At 47.2% G+C, this 17,776-nt stretch overlaps 1 protein-coding gene across 1 annotated transcript in view; it reads right to left on the bottom strand.

The window, feature by feature from the left end:
* The window catches only part of LOC137427218 (unconventional myosin-VI), a 175,070-nt gene that overhangs the window by 126,743 nt on the left and 30,551 nt on the right, over positions 1 to 17,776 (bottom strand).

Here is a 17,776-nt window from a genome sequence, read left to right as displayed (position 1 = left end):
CATTTGAGACGGCATGAGGCCTGGCACAAAAATGGGAAAACGCAACCTCAGTAACAGAGCCAAGTAAATTAATCATGGAGAAAAAGACAGTGGGACAGAATTACAGGGAGAAGTTCCTTATGGAGACATGGAAGGCTGAACAACCAAATATGTGGAGATAATGATGAAAAAGAGAGCGCAAGCTTCAATTCAAACAACAATGGAGAGAAGAGTGGAGAAGAAGTTAAACGGATTTTCAAAACAATTATAGGAGCAGCAGGTAGAACAAAGTGTCAGGTAGTGACAAAGTGGGTAGTCGTCGTGTTAAAATAACATCTCACAATTCCAATTGTGACACAAAGGTGAATATTAAAATCTCCAGTTTTGGTTGAACAGACATTTGTATCCATCAACCCTTTGGCCAAAGTGCAAAGTACACATCCTCCATAAATCTGTCTGTCTTTTGGGAAGCGCGGCGGTGCCGGTCCGAGTCGACGACGCTGGGATTGAACCGTAACCGCTACCGGTAACCAGAACAGCACCACCAATACTAAGTTGGGTAAGGATAGAACACAGTCTCCAACTGCCACCGAAATGTGGACCACCGGGCCTGTTGGGGACTACTAAATCATGGGCACTTTTACCCACTTCATTGGATGACTGCAGGAGTGTAGGAACCAGGTGAATGGCACTCCCAACGAACGCATCCACATTATGATTAATGATGACAAAGTGTTCCAAAACTTGTATTTGTAAAACACGCAAAGTGGCGATGGAAATAAAAAAGGGAACGAGGGCACGGTAGAAAAGGTGTGATGATGGAGAGAAAAGATGGCGTGAGGAAGAGGATAGGACATGAAAAGATTGGTCGGGTGTGCAGCGGGTGCGGACGCAGTTCAGTTTGCCCTTCTTGTTCTCAGGCCATTGTGTCAGCAAAATCAATGGACCTGCTTTTCCACAAGAAATCCCAGGACAGCAGGAAAAGCATAGAGCTTCCCAAATAACCTTCAGGATTCCACCTTGCCCATTTTTTATTTATATTTTTTTGTATAGAAAGTCGGGGCTTGTGTAAGAGCTAAAACACACATAACATAGAATAAAGTGAGCGGGAGACAAGAGGAGGAGAGAGGAAAGCACAAAAACAGTAGAGAACAGGGACATCGGGAGATCTGTGGAAGGGAGAAGGCTGGGGCAGGGTACACAGGATAAACAAGATGGATACTACAGGGATTTCAGGAAATAAAACGGAATTTGAAAAAGGAGGATTTGGGGTGTTTTAACTGCGGTAGAAAAGATCAAGGTTTTGAATGGGGGAAGATAAGAGATGGTGGTGAACAGCTGTTTTAAAGACCTGGAGGGAGGAGAGGGATTGAAGGGAGTGATGGAATTTGTTACAGAAGCGGGAGAAAAGAGGAATGAAAGAGTGAAGGTGAATAGAGAGTCTTGATTTGGCAGTTTCACCAGAAGAGGGTTGCTGGCAGATCTTGTGCGTCCTGTAGGAGTATTTGGGGGACAGAGCACAGATAGAGCTGGGGGGGTGGGGGGGGGGGGTGGGGGGAGGGCTAGGTCGGAGAGGAGACGGTAGAAGACAAAAAGACCACCAACCTGCCTGAGGTGAGAGAGAGAAAGGCCCTCACAATCAGCTTCATCGCGGGAGATTCCAATGATTCTGAAAGCTTTGGTTTCAACAGCGTGAAGCCGACCTAGGTGTAAGGCAGGAGCACCGGCCCAGAGGAGAGAGCAGTATTCCATTGAGCTGTGGATGAAAGCCTTGTATGTGGTGAGGAGCTCGGGTGTGCCAAGGAAGGACTTCGCACGACGGAGGATGCCCAGTCGGCGACTGGCTTTGGAGGCCAGATTGGAAATGTGGTTTTCCCAAGAAAGATCATGGCAGATAGTGAGACCCAAGAGCTTGAGTGACAGAACTTTTTGGAGAGGATTGTTGAGAAAGTAGATGGGAGGGTTGTTCAGATGGTCTTTTTAGAGAGACAACTTGAGAGTGTGAGATTTGTCAGGATTGAAAGACATGTTCCACTTGTTTGACCAGTTTGTGATTTTATCCAGGTCTGCAGAGAGTGAGGAGGCTGCAGAATGCCGATCTGAGGGATGAGATATGGAGGGGCAGAGAGTGGAGTCATCAGCAAAGAGATAGAGAGGATTTTCCAGAAAGTAGGAGAGATCATTGATGAAGACCAGAAAAAAAAACAGGGCCCAGAACACTGCCTTGGGGAACTCCAGCCTGAACAAGAAGAGGAGATGAGAGAAATCCATTCAGGGCCACACGTTGACTACGACCAGAGAGGAAGTCCGCAAGCCATGCGTGGAGATTTCCATGGATACCAAAAGAGGAGAGTTTGGTGAGCAGAGCGGGGTGCCAGACCGTATTGAAGGCACGTGATATGTCAAGGGAGACAGCGCTGATTTCCTGTTTGGTATTGAGGACCTCCATCCATTGTTGAGACAGCCGAAGCAGCATGTCCAGAGTAGAGTGACCTGGTCCGAATCCAAATTGATGATCCGAGATCAAGCCTTTGGAGAAGAGGAAGGATTTCATATCCGAAGCGATGATCGATTCCATGACGTTGCTGATAATTGGCAGCAGGCTGATTGGTCTGCAGTTTCAAGGATCTGTGTTTTGCACCTTTTTTGTGTGAAGAGGTAATGTTGGCTGATTTACAAGCTGATGTCAGATGACCTTGAGCAAAAGAGGGGTGAAGAGAACAAAGAGAGGGAGAGAAAGAGCGGAAGAACAGGATTTTAGGACCCGTGGGCTGATGCCGTCTGGTCCAGTTGCAGAATCAGAATGCAGGTTTGACAGAAACTTCTCCACTTTGTCAGGAGAGAAGGACACAGAGTCCAGGAACAGGTGGGTACGACTGGGTAAGGTGGGTACAGAGAGAGATGGGTTTGGGACACAATAATTTGACACAAATACAGAGTTGAGGCATTCGGGTTTTTAATGTGCGGTGTCAGCTGTGTACCTGTTTGAGGTAAGGGAGGGGACGGAAGGGGAACAAACACCAGAAACAGATTTGACCAGATGCCACCAGGATTTGGAAGAGGGAGACAGGTTTGAGAGTTCAGTCTTGAGAGTGGAGAGATAGTGCTTCCTTGTTCTCCTGAGGGTAGACACACACCCTTTTTCCGAAATTGGTGGAAGGAACTGAGATTACCTTCAGTTGGATTTGCCTTCTAAGAGGCAAAGGCAAGTTGTTTCAGGGCAACTGCCTCACTACAAGATTTAGTGTACCATTGACGGGAGGAAGGGTATGACAACTGAAGACGAGATGGGATAAATCTGTGCATGAGAGAGAGCAGTTTGCTTTGGAAGAATTCCCAGGATGAGTTGATGTCAGAGGCGGTAGAGATGGGAGACCAGTCCAGATGATTGATGGCTGCTTGAAGACCGTGCCAGTCGGCCTGAGTGAAATGCCAGACTCGTCGACGCTGAGGAGGCTCTCTGAGAATGGTCAGAGAGATGTCCACTTTAACAAGCACATGATCAGAAGAGCCGATTGGAGCAGAAGATCTGATGAACCGATTTGAGCTGTGGCATCCGTGTTTGATTCCGGACCTCGATATAAACTGCCATGTTGGTGCTTTGCAGGCAGGATAGTATGCCATCCTTCACTTGGAGATCAAGCCAAGCATCCTGCAAAACAATCTCCTGCCCTACATTGATCTCGAATCTTTTGAGAGAGTGGAAACTGCCCTTTGGACACATCAGCACAAGGGTGTGGTCACGGAGGATGATCATGATTGGAAGACGTTTGTTCGTTACCAGATCTTGATAGACCGGTCACCACTCCTAACCTATTGGAAAACAATGAAATTTTAACAAAACTACCATGGGAAGCAGGTGTGCCTGATATTTCACATATTATCGCTCCGTGAAAGCTAAATATATCAAACAGCAATTCCATTCGGAAGATCATGCACATCTTGTCATCATGTTTCGTACATTCATACAACTTACACGGCTGATCACCCCTTCACTCCAGTGTCCCTCATCTCGGTATTTATAAAATAATGTTAAAACCTGAAGGAACAACGCCATGCTGGTTAACGTAACTTCCGACACACAAGAACCTCTATGTCTATTGGAAAGATCAAGTTCAAGTTCCATGGACAAGAACGTGATGGTTGGACCAGCGATGGGTTCTTCATGTTCAGCCATAACATTCGCAGACCTTTGAACCATGACGCAGCATCAGAGGCTGAACACACCACCGAAGACGAACACACCTTGAGCCTCAGGACGCCCAACCAATCCCCTCTCGTTCTGTGTGTGACGAAGTGCCAATTTCACGTCAAACCTTTGTACTCCCATTGTTTCGGGTACTTTTGTTTAAATATCTCACAACATTCCGGTCACCGATACACCAACTGCACCGAACTATTCCATGCAGCAATTGTGCCGGTATTGTGCACTTGGAGAACCATGAATCCTCAATGCCTAAGATAAAGCCTGGCCATTCCATGAATCCTCACCACCTAAGATAAAGCCTGGCCATTCCATGAATCCTCACCTCCTAAGATAAAGCCTGCCCATTCCATGAATCCTCACCGCCTGAGATAAAGCCTGGCCATTCCATGAATCCTCACCATCTAAGATAAAGAATGGCCAAAACATGAATTCCTCACCGCCTAACATAAAGCCTGGCCATTCCATGAATCCTCACCACCTAAGATAAAGAATGGCCAAAACATGCATTCCTCACCGCCTAAGATAAAGAATGGCCAAAACATGCATCCTCACCGCCTCAGATAAAGCCTGGCCATTCCATGAATCCTCACCACCTAAGATAAAGCCTGGCCATTCCATGAATCCTCACCACCTAAGATAAAGAATGGCCAAAACATGAATCCTCACCGCCTAAGATAAAGCCTGGCCATTCCATGAATCCTCACCGCCTAAGATAAAGCCTGGCCATTCCATGAATCCTCACCGCCTAAGATAAAGCCTGGCCATTCCATGAATCCTCACCACCTAAGATAAAGCCTGGCCATTCCATGAAACCTCACCGCCTAAGATAAAGAATGGCCAAAACATGGATCCTCACCGCCTAAGATAAAGCCTGGCCATTCCATGAATCCTCACCGCCTAAGATAAAGAATGGCCATTCCATGAATCCTCACCGCCTAAGATAAAGCCTGGCCATTCCATGAATCCTCACCACCTGAGATAAAGAATGGCCAAAACATGAATCCTCACCGCCTTAGATAAAGCCTGGCCATTCCATGAATTCTCACCGCCTAAGATAAAGCCTGGCCATTCCATGAATCCTCACCGCCTAAGATAAAGAATGGCCAAAACATGAATCCTCACCGCCTAAGATAAAGCCTGGCCATTCCATGAATCCTCACCGCCTAAGATAAAGCCTGGCCATTCCATGAATCCTCAATGCCTAAGATAAAGCCTGCCCATTCCATGAATCCTCACCGCCTAAGATAAAGCCTGGCCATTCCATGAATCCTCACCGCCTAAGATAAAGCCTGGCCATTCCATGAATCCTCAATGCCTAAGATAAAGCCTGCCAATTCCATGAATCCTCACCGCCTAAGATAAAGCCTGGCCATTTATTGAATACTCACCGCCTAAGATAAAGCCTGGCCATTCCATGAATCCTCACTGCCTAAGATAAAGCATGGCCATTCCATGGAACCACACCGCCTAAGATAAAGCATGGCCATTCCATCAATCCTCACCGCCTAAGATAAAGCCTGGCCATTCCATGAATCCTCACCGCCTAAGATAAAGCCTGGCCATTCCATGAATCCTCAATGCCTAAGATAAAGCCTGCCCATTCCATGAATCCTCAATGCCTAAGATAAAGCCTGGCCATTCCATGAATCCTCACCACCTAAGATAAAGCCTGGCCATTCCATGAATCCTCACCGCCTGAGATAAAGCCTGCCCATTCCATGAATCCTCACCACCTAAGATAAAACCTGGCCATTCCATGAATCCTCACCGCCTGAGATAAAACCTGGCCATTCCATGAATCCTCACCACCTAAGATAAAGCATGGCCATTCCATGAATCCTCACCGCCTGAGATAAAACCTGGCCATTCCATGAATCCTCAATGCCTAAGATAAAACCTGGCCATTCCATGAATCCTCACCGCCTAAGATAAAGCCTGGCCATTCCATGAATCCTCACCGTCCCAGATAAAACCTGGCCATTCCATGAATCGTCAATACCGAAGATAAAGCCTGCCCATTCCATGAATCCTCACCACCTAAGATAAAGCCTGGCTATTCCATGAATCCTCACCGCCTAAGATAAAGCCTGGCCACTCCATGAATCCTCACCACCTAAGATAAAGCCTGGCCATTCCATGAATCCTCACCGCCTAAGATAAAGAATGGCCATTTCATGAATCCTCACTGCCTAAGATAAAGCCTGGCCATTCCATGATTCCTCACCGCCTAAGATAAAGCCTGCCCATTCCATGAATCCTCACCGCCCAAGATAAAACCTGGCCATTCCATGAATCCTCACCGCCTGAGATAAAACCTGGCCATTCCATGAATCCTCACCACCTAAGATAAAACCTGGCCATTCCATGAATCCTCACCGCCTAAGATAAAGGCTGGCCATTCCATGAATCCTCACCACCGAAGATAAAACCTGCCCAATCCATGAATCCTCACCACCTAAGATAAAACCTGGCAATTCCATGAATCCTCACCACCTAAGATAAAACCTGCCCATTCCATTAATCCTCACCACCTAAGATAAAACCTGGCCATTCCATGAATCCTCACTGCCTAAGATAAAACCTAACCAATACATGAATCCTCACTGCCTGAGATAAAACCTGGCCATTCCATGAATTCTCACCACCTAAGATAAAACGTGGCCATTCCATGAATCCTCACCGCCTAAGATAAAGGCTGGCCATTCCATGAATCCTCACCACCGAAGATAAAACCTGCCCAATCCATGAATCCTCACCACCTAAGATAAAACCTGGCCATTCCATGAATCCTCACCACCTAAGATAAAACCTGCCCATTCCAATTAATCCTCACCACCTAAGATAAAACCTGGCCATTCCATGAATCCTCACTGCCTAAGATAAAACCTGCCCAATCCATGAATCCTCACTGCCTAAGATAAAACCTGGCCATTCCATGAATCCTCACCACCTGAGATAAAACCTGCCCATTCCATGAATCCTCACCGCCTGAGATAAAACCTGGCCATTCCATGAATCCTCATCGGCCTAAGATAAAATCTGCCCATTCCATGAATCCTCACAGCCTGAGATAAAACCTGGCCATTCCATGAATCCTCACCACCTAAGATAAAACCTGCCCATTCCATGAATCCTCACCGCCTAAGATAAAACCTGGCCATTCCATGAATCCTCACCGCCTAAGATAAAACCTGGCCATCCATGAATCCTCACCGCCTGAGATAAAGCCTGGCCATTCCATGAATCCTCACCGCCTGAGATAAAGCCTGGCCATTCCATGAATCCTCACCACCTGAGATAAAGCCTGGCCATTCCATGAATCCTCACCGCCTGAGATAAAGCCTGGCCATTCCATGAATCCTCACCGCCTGAGATAAAACCTGGCCATTCCATGAATCCTCACCGCCTGAGGTAAAGCCTGGCCATTCCATGAATCCTCACCGCCTGAGATAAAGCCTGGCCATTCCATGAATCCTCACCGCCTGAGATAAAGCCTGGCCATTCCATGAATCCTCACCGCCTGAGATAAAGCCTGGCCATTCCATGAATCCTCACCACCTGAGATAAAGCCTGGCCATTCCATGAATCCTCACCGCCTGAGATAAAACCTGGCCATTCCATGAATCCTCACCGCCTAAGATAAAGCCTGGCCATTCCATGAATCCTCACCGCCTGAGATAAAGCCTGGCCATTCCATGAATCCTCACCGCCTAAGATAAAACCTGCCTATTCCATGAATCCTCACCGCCTGAGATAAAGCCTGGCCATTCTATGAATCCTCACCGCCTGAGGTAAAGCCTGGCCATTCCATGAATCCTCACCGCCTAAGATAAAGCCTGGCCATTCCATGAATCCTCACCGCCTAAGATAAAACCTGGCCATTCCATGAATCCTCAATACCTAAGATAAAAACCTGCCGATTCCATGAATCCTCACCGCCTAAGATAAAACCTGGCCATTCCATGAATCCTCAATACCTAAGATAAAACCTGCCCATTCCATGAATCCTCACCGCCTAAGATAAAACCTGGCCATTCCATGAATCCTCACCGCCTAAGATAAAACCTGCCCATTCCATGAATCTTCACAGCCTGAGATAAAACCTGGCCATCCATGAATCCTCACTGCCTGAGATAAAGCCTGGCCATTCCATGAATCCTCACCGCCTAAGATAAAGAATGGCCATTTCATGAATCCTCACTGCCTAAGATAAAGCCTGGCCATTCCATGATTCCTCACCGCCTAAGATAAAGCCTGCCCATTCCATGAATCCTCACCGCCCAAGATAAAACCTGGCCATTCCATGAATCCTCACCGCCTGAGATAAAACCTGGCCATTCCATGAATCCTCACCACCTAAGATAAAACCTGGCCATTCCATGAATCCTCACCGCCTAAGATAAAGGCTGGCCATTCCATGAATCCTCACCACCGAAGATAAAACCTGCCCAATCCATGAATCCTCACCACCTAAGATAAAACCTGGCAATTCCATGAATCCTCACCACCTAAGATAAAACCTGCCCATTCCATTAATCCTCACCACCTAAGATAAAACCTGGCCATTCCATGAATCCTCACTGCCTAAGATAAAACCTAACCAATACATGAATCCTCACTGCCTGAGATAAAACCTGGCCATTCCATGAATTCTCACCACCTAAGATAAAACGTGGCCATTCCATGAATCCTCACCGCCTAAGATAAAGGCTAGCCATTCCATGAATCCTCACCACCGAAGATAAAACCTGCCCAATCCATGAATCCTCACCACCTAAGATAAAACCTGGCCATTCCATGAATCCTCACCACCTAAGATAAAACCTGCCCATTCCAATTAATCCTCACCACCTAAGATAAAACCTGGCCATTCCATGAATCCTCACTGCCTAAGATAAAACCTGCCCAATCCATGAATCCTCACTGCCTAAGATAAAACCTGGCCATTCCATGAATCCTCACCACCTGAGATAAAACCTGCCCATTCCATGAATCCTCACCGCCTGAGATAAAACCTGGCCATTCCATGAATCCTCATCGGCCTAAGATAAAATCTGCCCATTCCATGAATCCTCACAGCCTGAGATAAAACCTGGCCATTCCATGAATCCTCACCACCTAAGATAAAACCTGCCCATTCCATGAATCCTCACCGCCTAAGATAAAACCTGGCCATTCCATGAATCCTCACCGCCTAAGATAAAACCTGCCCATTCCATGAATCTTCACAGCCTGAGATAAAACCTGGCCATCCATGAATCCTCACCGCCTGAGATAAAGCCTGGCCATTCCATGAATCCTCACCGCCTGAGATAAAGCCTGGCCATTCCATGAATCCTCACCACCTGAGATAAAGCCTGGCCATTCCATGAATCCTCACCGCCTGAGATAAAACCTGGCCATTCCATGAATCCTCACCACCTAAGATAAAGCCTGGCCATTCCATGAATCCTCACCGCCTGAGATAAAGCCTGGCCATTCCATGAATCCTCACCGCCTAAGATAAAACCTGCCTATTCCATGAATCCTCACCGCCTGAGATAAAGCCTGGCCATTCTATGAATCCTCACCGCCTGAGGTAAAGCCTGGCCATTCCATGAATCCTCACCGCCTAAGATAAAGCCTGGCCATTCCATGAATCCTCACCGTCTGAGATAAAACCTGGCCATTCCATGAATCATCAATACCTAAGATAAAAACCTGCCGATTCCATGAATCCTCACCGCCTAAGATAAAACCTGGCCATTCCATGAATCCTCAATACCTAAGATAAAACCTGCCCATTCCATGAATCCTCACCGCCTAAGATAAAGCCTGCCCATTCCATGAATCCTCACCGCCTAAGATAAAGCCTGCCCATTCCATGAATCCTCACCGCCTGAGATAAAACCTGGCCATTCCATGAATCCTCAATACCTAAGATAAAGCCTGCCCATTCCATGAATCCTCACCACCTAAGATAAAGCCTGCCCATTCCATGAATCCGTCTTCTACCGACTAAGATAAAGCCGTCTTCTACCGACCGACTTCTAAGATAAAGCCGTCTTCTACCGACTCCTCTCTGGCCTTGCCCCCCCCCCCCCCCAGCCCTCTCTGGGCTCTGTCCCCCAAATATTCCCACAGGTCGCACAAGATCTGCCAGCAACCCCCTTCTGGTGAAACTGCCAAAATCAAGACTTTCTGCTCACCTTCACTCCTTCATTCCTCTTTTCTCCCGCCTCTGGAACAAACTCCCTCACTCTCTTCAATCCCACTCTACCCTCCAGGTCTTTAAAACAGCTGTTCACCACCATCTCTTATCCTCCCCCATCCAAAACCTTGATCTTTTCTACCCCCGCTAATTTCGGTCCCCATGTGTTTTATACCTCTCCCCCCCCCCCCCCTCCCCTTCCCACGCCTCCTGCCCCCAAGCCCTCTCCCTCCCACACTTCTCCCTGCTCTCAAATGTTGTGGTTGTGTGCTTCCCCTTCTCTCCCCATCTTGGCTTCCGCTCCCTCTTTTGTATATTTTGTTTGTCTGGTTGATTTGTTTGTGAAATAAATGTTAGCTCTTTCACGAGCCTCGATTCAGTGTACAAAAAAAAAAAAAAAAAAAAAATCCTCACCGCCTGAGATAAAACCTGGCCATTCCATGAATCCTCAATACCTAAGATAAAGCCTGCCCATTCCATGAATCCTCACCACCTAAGATAAAGCCTGCGCATTCCATGAATCCTCACCGCCTGAGATAAAACCTGGCCATTCCATGAATCCTCAATACCTAAGATAAAAGCTGCCCATTCCATGAATCCTCACCGCCCAAGATAAAGCCTGCCCATTCCATGAATCCTCACCGCCTAAGATAAAGCCTGCCCATTCCATGAATCCTCACCGCCTAAGATAAAACCTGGCCATTCCATGAATCCTCAATACCTAAGATAAAACCTGGCCATCCATGAACCCTCACCGCCTAAGATAAAGCCTGCCCATTCCATGAATCCTCACCGCCTAAGATAAAACCTGGCCATTCCATGAATCCTCACCGCCTGAGATAAAGCCTGGCCATTCCATGAATCCTCACCGCCTAAGATAAAACCTGGCCATTCCATGAATCCTCACCGCCTAAGATAAAACCTGGCCATTCCATGAATCCTCACCGCCTGAGATAAAGCCTGCCCATTCCATGAATCCTCACCGCCTAAGATAAAACCTGGCCATTCCATGAATCCTCAATATCTAAGATAAAACCTGGCCATCCATGAACCCTCACCGCCTAAGATAAAGCCTGCCCATTCCATGAATCCTCACCGCCTAAGATAAAACCTGGCCATTCCATGAATCCTCACCGCCTGAGATAAAGCCTGGCCATTCCATGAATCCTCACCGCCTAAGATAAAACCTGGCCATCCATGAATCCTCACCGCCTAAGATAAAGCCTGCCCATTCCATGAATCCTCACCGCCTAAGATAAAACCTGGCCATTCCATGAATCCTCACCGCCTGAGATAAAGCCTGGCCATTCCATGAATCCTCACCGCCTGAGATAAAGCCTGGCCATTCCATGAATCCTCACCGCCTGAGATAAAACCTGGCCATTCCATGAATCCTCACCGCCTAAGATAAAGCCTGCCCATTCCATGAATCCTCACCGCCTAAGAGAAAGCCTGCCCATTCCATGAATCCTCACCGCCTAAGATAAAACCTGGCCATTCCATGAATCCTCAATACCTAAGATAAAACCTGGCCATCCATGAACCCTCACCGCCTAAGATAAAGCCTGCCCATTCCATGAATCCTCACCGCCCAAGATAAAGCCTGCCCATTCCATGAATCCTCACCGCCTAAGATAAAGCCTGCCCATTCCATGAATCCTCACCGCCTAAGATAAAACCTGGCCATTCCATGAATCCTCAATACCTAAGATAAAACCTGGCCATCCATGAACCCTCACCGCCTAAGATAAAACCTGGCCATCCATGAACCCTCACCGCCTAAGATAAAACCTGGCCATTCCATGAATCCTCAATACCTAAGATAAAACCTGGCCATCCATGAATCCTCACCGCCTAAGATAAAGCCTGCCCATTCCATGAATCCTCACCGCCTAAGATAAAACCTGCCCATTCCATGAATCCTCACCGCCTAAGATAAAACCTGGCCAAAGGACAAAGTTCAAACCAAACGCACAACGGTCCCCCAGAGCAACCAGGCTCGAGTCGTGTTGACTTACGAAACAGCCATTTAAAACGCCCCAAGAGTGCGACTTAAGCCAACGCGAGCGACAACCGATTATTTTACAAAAGGGAGTCGTAACCCATGCCAGCAGGAGGAAAGGTAAGGTATGATTACCACCTTTACAGGTAAACATAGCACGGGCAGGCCAAAAACCCACCTTTACAGGTAATCACACTACAGACAGGCCAATAAACCCACCTTTACAGGTAATCATACCACAGGCAGGCCAATAAACCCACCTTTACAGGTAATCATAGCCTGGGAAGGCCAATGAACCTAACTTTACAAAGGACAAATAGCCATAAACATATAACAGCATATAAACATATAACATATAACAGATAACAACAGCCATAAACATATGAGAGGCAGGCCAATCAACCCACCTTTACAGGTAATCATACAGCGGGCTGGCCAAACAACCCAGCTTTGCAGGTTATCACGCCACGGGTAGGCAAATCAACCCACCTTTCCAGGTAATCATAAATCATGCCGTGGGCTGGCTGAGCCACCCGCCTTTACAGGTAATCATACCGTGAGCTGGAAAATCCACCACCTTTACAGGTAATCATACCGCGAGCTGGAAAAGCCACCACCTTTACAGGTAATCATACCGTGAGCTGGAAAAGCCACCACCTTTACAGGTAATCATACCGTGAGCTGACAAAGTCCATGTTGAGCAAAACACTGAAGATCCTGTCCTGAGGAGAAATGGAATGAACGATCAATGGATGACACAGTGGAAGAGTAAAATGGCCGAGGCGGTTTTGAGTGATCTCGTGTTTCCAGGGCGTGTTAACTCCAGGAGGTGGAATGTGATGTGATAACAACAGCCGGTTCACGATGCCTCTCCGGTTCCGAACACACAAAGGGTTAATCCACACCGGTCCATACATTATTGACCAGCGTTCGGAAGCTGCTCCATCTCCCAGCAGAATAGTGCAGATCTTGATAACTCTCACTGCACTTTGCTCCTCAGACAACCACAGCATGACACATGTCACACAAGTCACCGATCTTGGACAAAGTACATGTCTGACACATGTTAAACAAGTCACCGATCTTGGGCAAAGTACATGTCTGACACAAGTTAAACAAGTCACCGATCTTGGACAAAGCACATGTCTGACACATGTTAAACAAGTCACCGACCTTGGGCAAAGTACATGTCTGACACATGTTAAACAAGAAATTAAACAAGTCACCAATCTTGGACAAAGTACATGTCTGACACATGTCACACAACTCACCGATCTTGGGCAAAGTACATGTCTGACACGTGTCACACAAGTCACCGATCTTGGGCAAAGTACATGTCTGACACATGTTAAACAAGTCACCGACCTTGGACAAAGCACATGTCTGACACATGTTAAACAAGTCACCGACCTTGGGCAAAGTACATGTCTGACACAAGTTAAACAAGTCACCGATCTTGGGCAAAGTACATGTCTGACACATGTTAAACAAGTCACCGACATTGGGCAAAGTACATGTCTGACACAAATTAAACAAGTCACCGATCTTGGGCAAAGTACATGTCTGACACACGTTAAACAAGTCACCGACCTTGGGCAAGTACATGTCTGACACAAATTAAACAAGTCACCGATCTTGGACAAAGTACATGTCTGACACAAATTAAACAAGTCACCGATCTTGGGCAAAGTACATGTCTGACACATGTCACACAAGTCACCAATCTTGGGCAAAGTACATGTCTGACACATGTTAAACAAGTAACCGACCTTGGGCAAAGTACATGTCTGACACATGTTAAACAAGTCACCGACCTTGGACAACGTACATGTCTGACATGTCAAACAAGTCACCGACCTTCGACAAAGTACATGTCTGACATGTCAAGATTCAAACAAATCACCGTCATAAGAAAAAGCACATGTCTGACACATTGGTTAAAATTGATTCTTTTTCAGATGAAAATTGATGATATTAGAACTTTGACCTGGAGTTGACATTTGACCTTTTGACCCCAACAATACTTGGTTTTCCAATTCCGTGATGTACGATGCAATTGCTCTTTAATGTTCAGGTTAATCAAATGAAAATTGATGATTTTATTCACTTAACCTTGACCTGACAATTGACGTTTTGACTTGAAAAATAGTTGCTTTAGTCATTCAGTGATTCACTATGTAATTATTGCTGTTTCATTTTCAAGTTAAAAAAAAAAAAGTGATGATTTTGCAGATGAAAATTTATGATTTTAGAAGTATAACTGAGATGACCTTTGACCTTTTCACCTCAAAAATAGTTGGTTTCCCAATTTAGTGACTCAATGTGCAAACACGTAAACTTTCAAGTCAAACAGATGAAAAATGACAATTTTAGAAATTTGACCTCAAGATGAACTTTCACATCAAAAACAATAGAATTCTTCCTTGTGACCAACTCTGACACATGTCAAAAAAGTCATAGACCCTCGACAAAGTACATGTCTGACACATGCTAAACAAGCCACCAACATTCGACAATCACTGGCACAGACTGTGCACAAGACTTGGTCTGGTACTTGGGTAGTGCAGCAGAGACTGTGCACGAGACTCGGTCCGGTGTTTATGCAGTGCAGCAGAGACTATGTATGAGACTTGCTCCAATGCTTGGTTAGTGCAGCAGAGACTGTGCACGAGACTCGGTCCGGTGTTTATGCAGTGCAGCAGAGACTGTGCACGAGACTCGGTCCGGTGTTTATGCAGTGCAGCAGAGACTATGTATGAGACTTGCTCCAATGCTTGGTTAGTGCAGCAGAGCCTGTGCACGAGACTTGATCCGGTGCTTGGGTAGTGCAGCAGAGCCTGTGCACGAGACTTGATCCGGTGCTTGGGTAGTGCAGCAGAGACTATGTATGAGACTTGCTCCAATGCTTGGTTAGTGCAGCAGAGCCTGTGCACGAGACTTGATCCGGTGCTTGGGTAGTGCAGCAGAGCCTGTGCACGAGACTTGATCCGGTGCTTGGGTAGTGCAGCAGAGACTATGTATGAGACTTGCTCCGATGCTTGGTTAGTGCAGCAGAGCCTGTGCACGAGACTTGATCCGGTGCTTGTTTAGTGCGGCAGAGCCTGTGCACGAGACTTGATACGGTGCTTGTTTAGTGCGGCAGAGCCTGTGCACGAGACTTGATACGGTGCTTGTTTAGTGCAGCAGAGCCTGTGCACGAGACTTGATCCGGTGCTTGTTTAGTGCGGCAGAGCCTGTGCACGAGACTTGATCTGGTGCTTGTTTAGTGCGGCAGAGCCTGTGCACGAGACTTGATCCGGTGCTTGTTTAGTGCGGCAGAGCCTGTGCACGAGACTTGATACGGTGCTTGTTTAGTGCGGCAGAGACTGTGAACGATACTTGGTCTGGTGCTTGGGTAGTGCAGCAGAGACTGTGCACAAGACTTGAGACGGTGCTTGTTTAGTGCGGCAGAGACTGTGAACGATACTTGGTCTGGTGCTTGGGTAGTGCAGCAGAGACTGTGCACAAGACTTGATCCGGTGCTTGTTTAGTGCGGCAGAGCCTGTGCACGAGACTTGATACGGTGCTTGTTTAGTGCGGCAGAGCCTGTGCACGAGACTTGATACGGTGCTTGTTTAGTGCGGCAGAGACTGTGAACGATACTTGGTCTGGTGCTTGGGTAGTGCAGCAGAGACTGTGCACAAGACTCGGTCCAATGCTTGGGTAGTGCAGTGGAGACTGTGCACAAGACTCGGTCCAGTGCTTGGGTAGTGCAGTGGAGACTGCATGAGACTTGGTCCGGTGTTATGCAGTGCAGCAGAGACTGTGCACGAGACTTGGTCCAGTGCTTGAGTAGTGCAGAAGAGTGAATGATGGTCACAGTCACGTAGAGCATTCCATGGCTTACACCTGCACCAACTACAAGGCACCTTTTGTGAAATCATGCACTTGTGCAGCTGCTGCACATCTACATGGGATACAGTTGCTGTATGTAATAACGATGATTTCCTCATTATGGAAACGAAGCAAAGTCGAGACGAGGTCCATGTGCTTCTCGAGACAACGGTGGGTCCATAAGGGGGTCACGTGACATTTTCATCCACGAGCAAAATCGATCAGGCATCTGTTTAAAATCGATAAAATGCCCACAACACACCTGGGTTGGGTTACATGGGCAAGGGGTGCAGGTGTTGATACAAGTTTTAATTACTGATCCAAGGAACAAACACCAAAAACCTCCTCCAAAGTGACATTGGTTGTTACAAACGGAGTTGAAGCCACTTCATTTGATTAAACACCGTTACCTGCTATAAACAACAACAACAACAGCAGCAGCAGCAGCACTCAGTAGAGAGCATACCTCCACCAGGTTGAACAGGTTAAGTTTTGCATCCACCCATACGTCAAATCAGGATTCGAACCTCAACCATAATCGAATCATTTCGTTCTTGTCACACAACCACCCTCTTCACCAAGGTTTGTCCGAAACCGTCCACAACGTTTTCAGATATCCTGTTCACAAACAAACAAACAAACAAATAGGTGTGAAAACATAACCTGCGCCCACCTTCGATGGCGGACGTAATAATATTAATAGACCGGATCGACAACAAACAACTCGGGAGGTAACCGTGGGTGGTTACCCCACATGGGATTGAAGTGTGCATGGTTACCCCACATGGGAGTGAAGTGTGCATGGTTATCCCACATGGGAGTGAAGTGTGCATGGTTACCCCACATGGGAGTGAAGTGTGCATGGTTACCCCCACATGGGAGTGAAGTGTGCATGGTTACCCCACATGGGAGTGAAGTGTGCATGGTTATCCCACATGGGAGTGAAGTGTGCATGGTTACCCCACATGGGAGTGAAGTGTGCATGGTTATCCCACATGGGCGTGAAGTGTGCATGGTTACCCCACATGGGAGTGAAGTGTGCATGGTTACCCCACATGGGAGTGAAGTGTGCATGGTTACCCCACATGGGAGTGAAGTGTGCATGGTTACCCCACATGGGAGTGAAGTGTCCATGGTTATTCCACATGGGAGTGAAGTGTGTATGGTTACCCCACATGGGAGTGAAGTGTTCATGGTTATCCCACATGGGAGTGAAGTGTGCATGGTTACCCCACATGGGAGTGAAGTGTGCATGGTTACCCCACATGGGAGTGAAGTGTGCATGGTTATTCCACATGGGAGTGAAGTGTGCATGGTTACCCCACATGGGAGTGAAGTGTGCATGGTTACCCCACATGGGAGTGAAGTGTGCATGGTTACCCCACATGGGAGTGAAGTGTGCATGGTTACCCCACATGGGAGTGAAGTGTGCATGGTTACCCCACATGGGAGTGAAGTGTGCATGGTTACCCCACATGGGAGTGAAGTGTGCATGGTTATCCCACATGGGAGTGAAGTGTGCATG

The sequence above is a fragment of the Myxine glutinosa genome, chromosome 5 (genome assembly GCF_964187855.1).
Source record: "Myxine glutinosa chromosome 5, kmMyxGlut1.1, whole genome shotgun sequence".
Lineage (NCBI taxonomy): Eukaryota > Metazoa > Chordata > Myxini > Myxiniformes > Myxinidae > Myxine > Myxine glutinosa.
The sequence above is the reverse complement of the archived record's forward strand: the minus strand, read 5'-3'. Positions and strand labels throughout refer to the sequence as shown.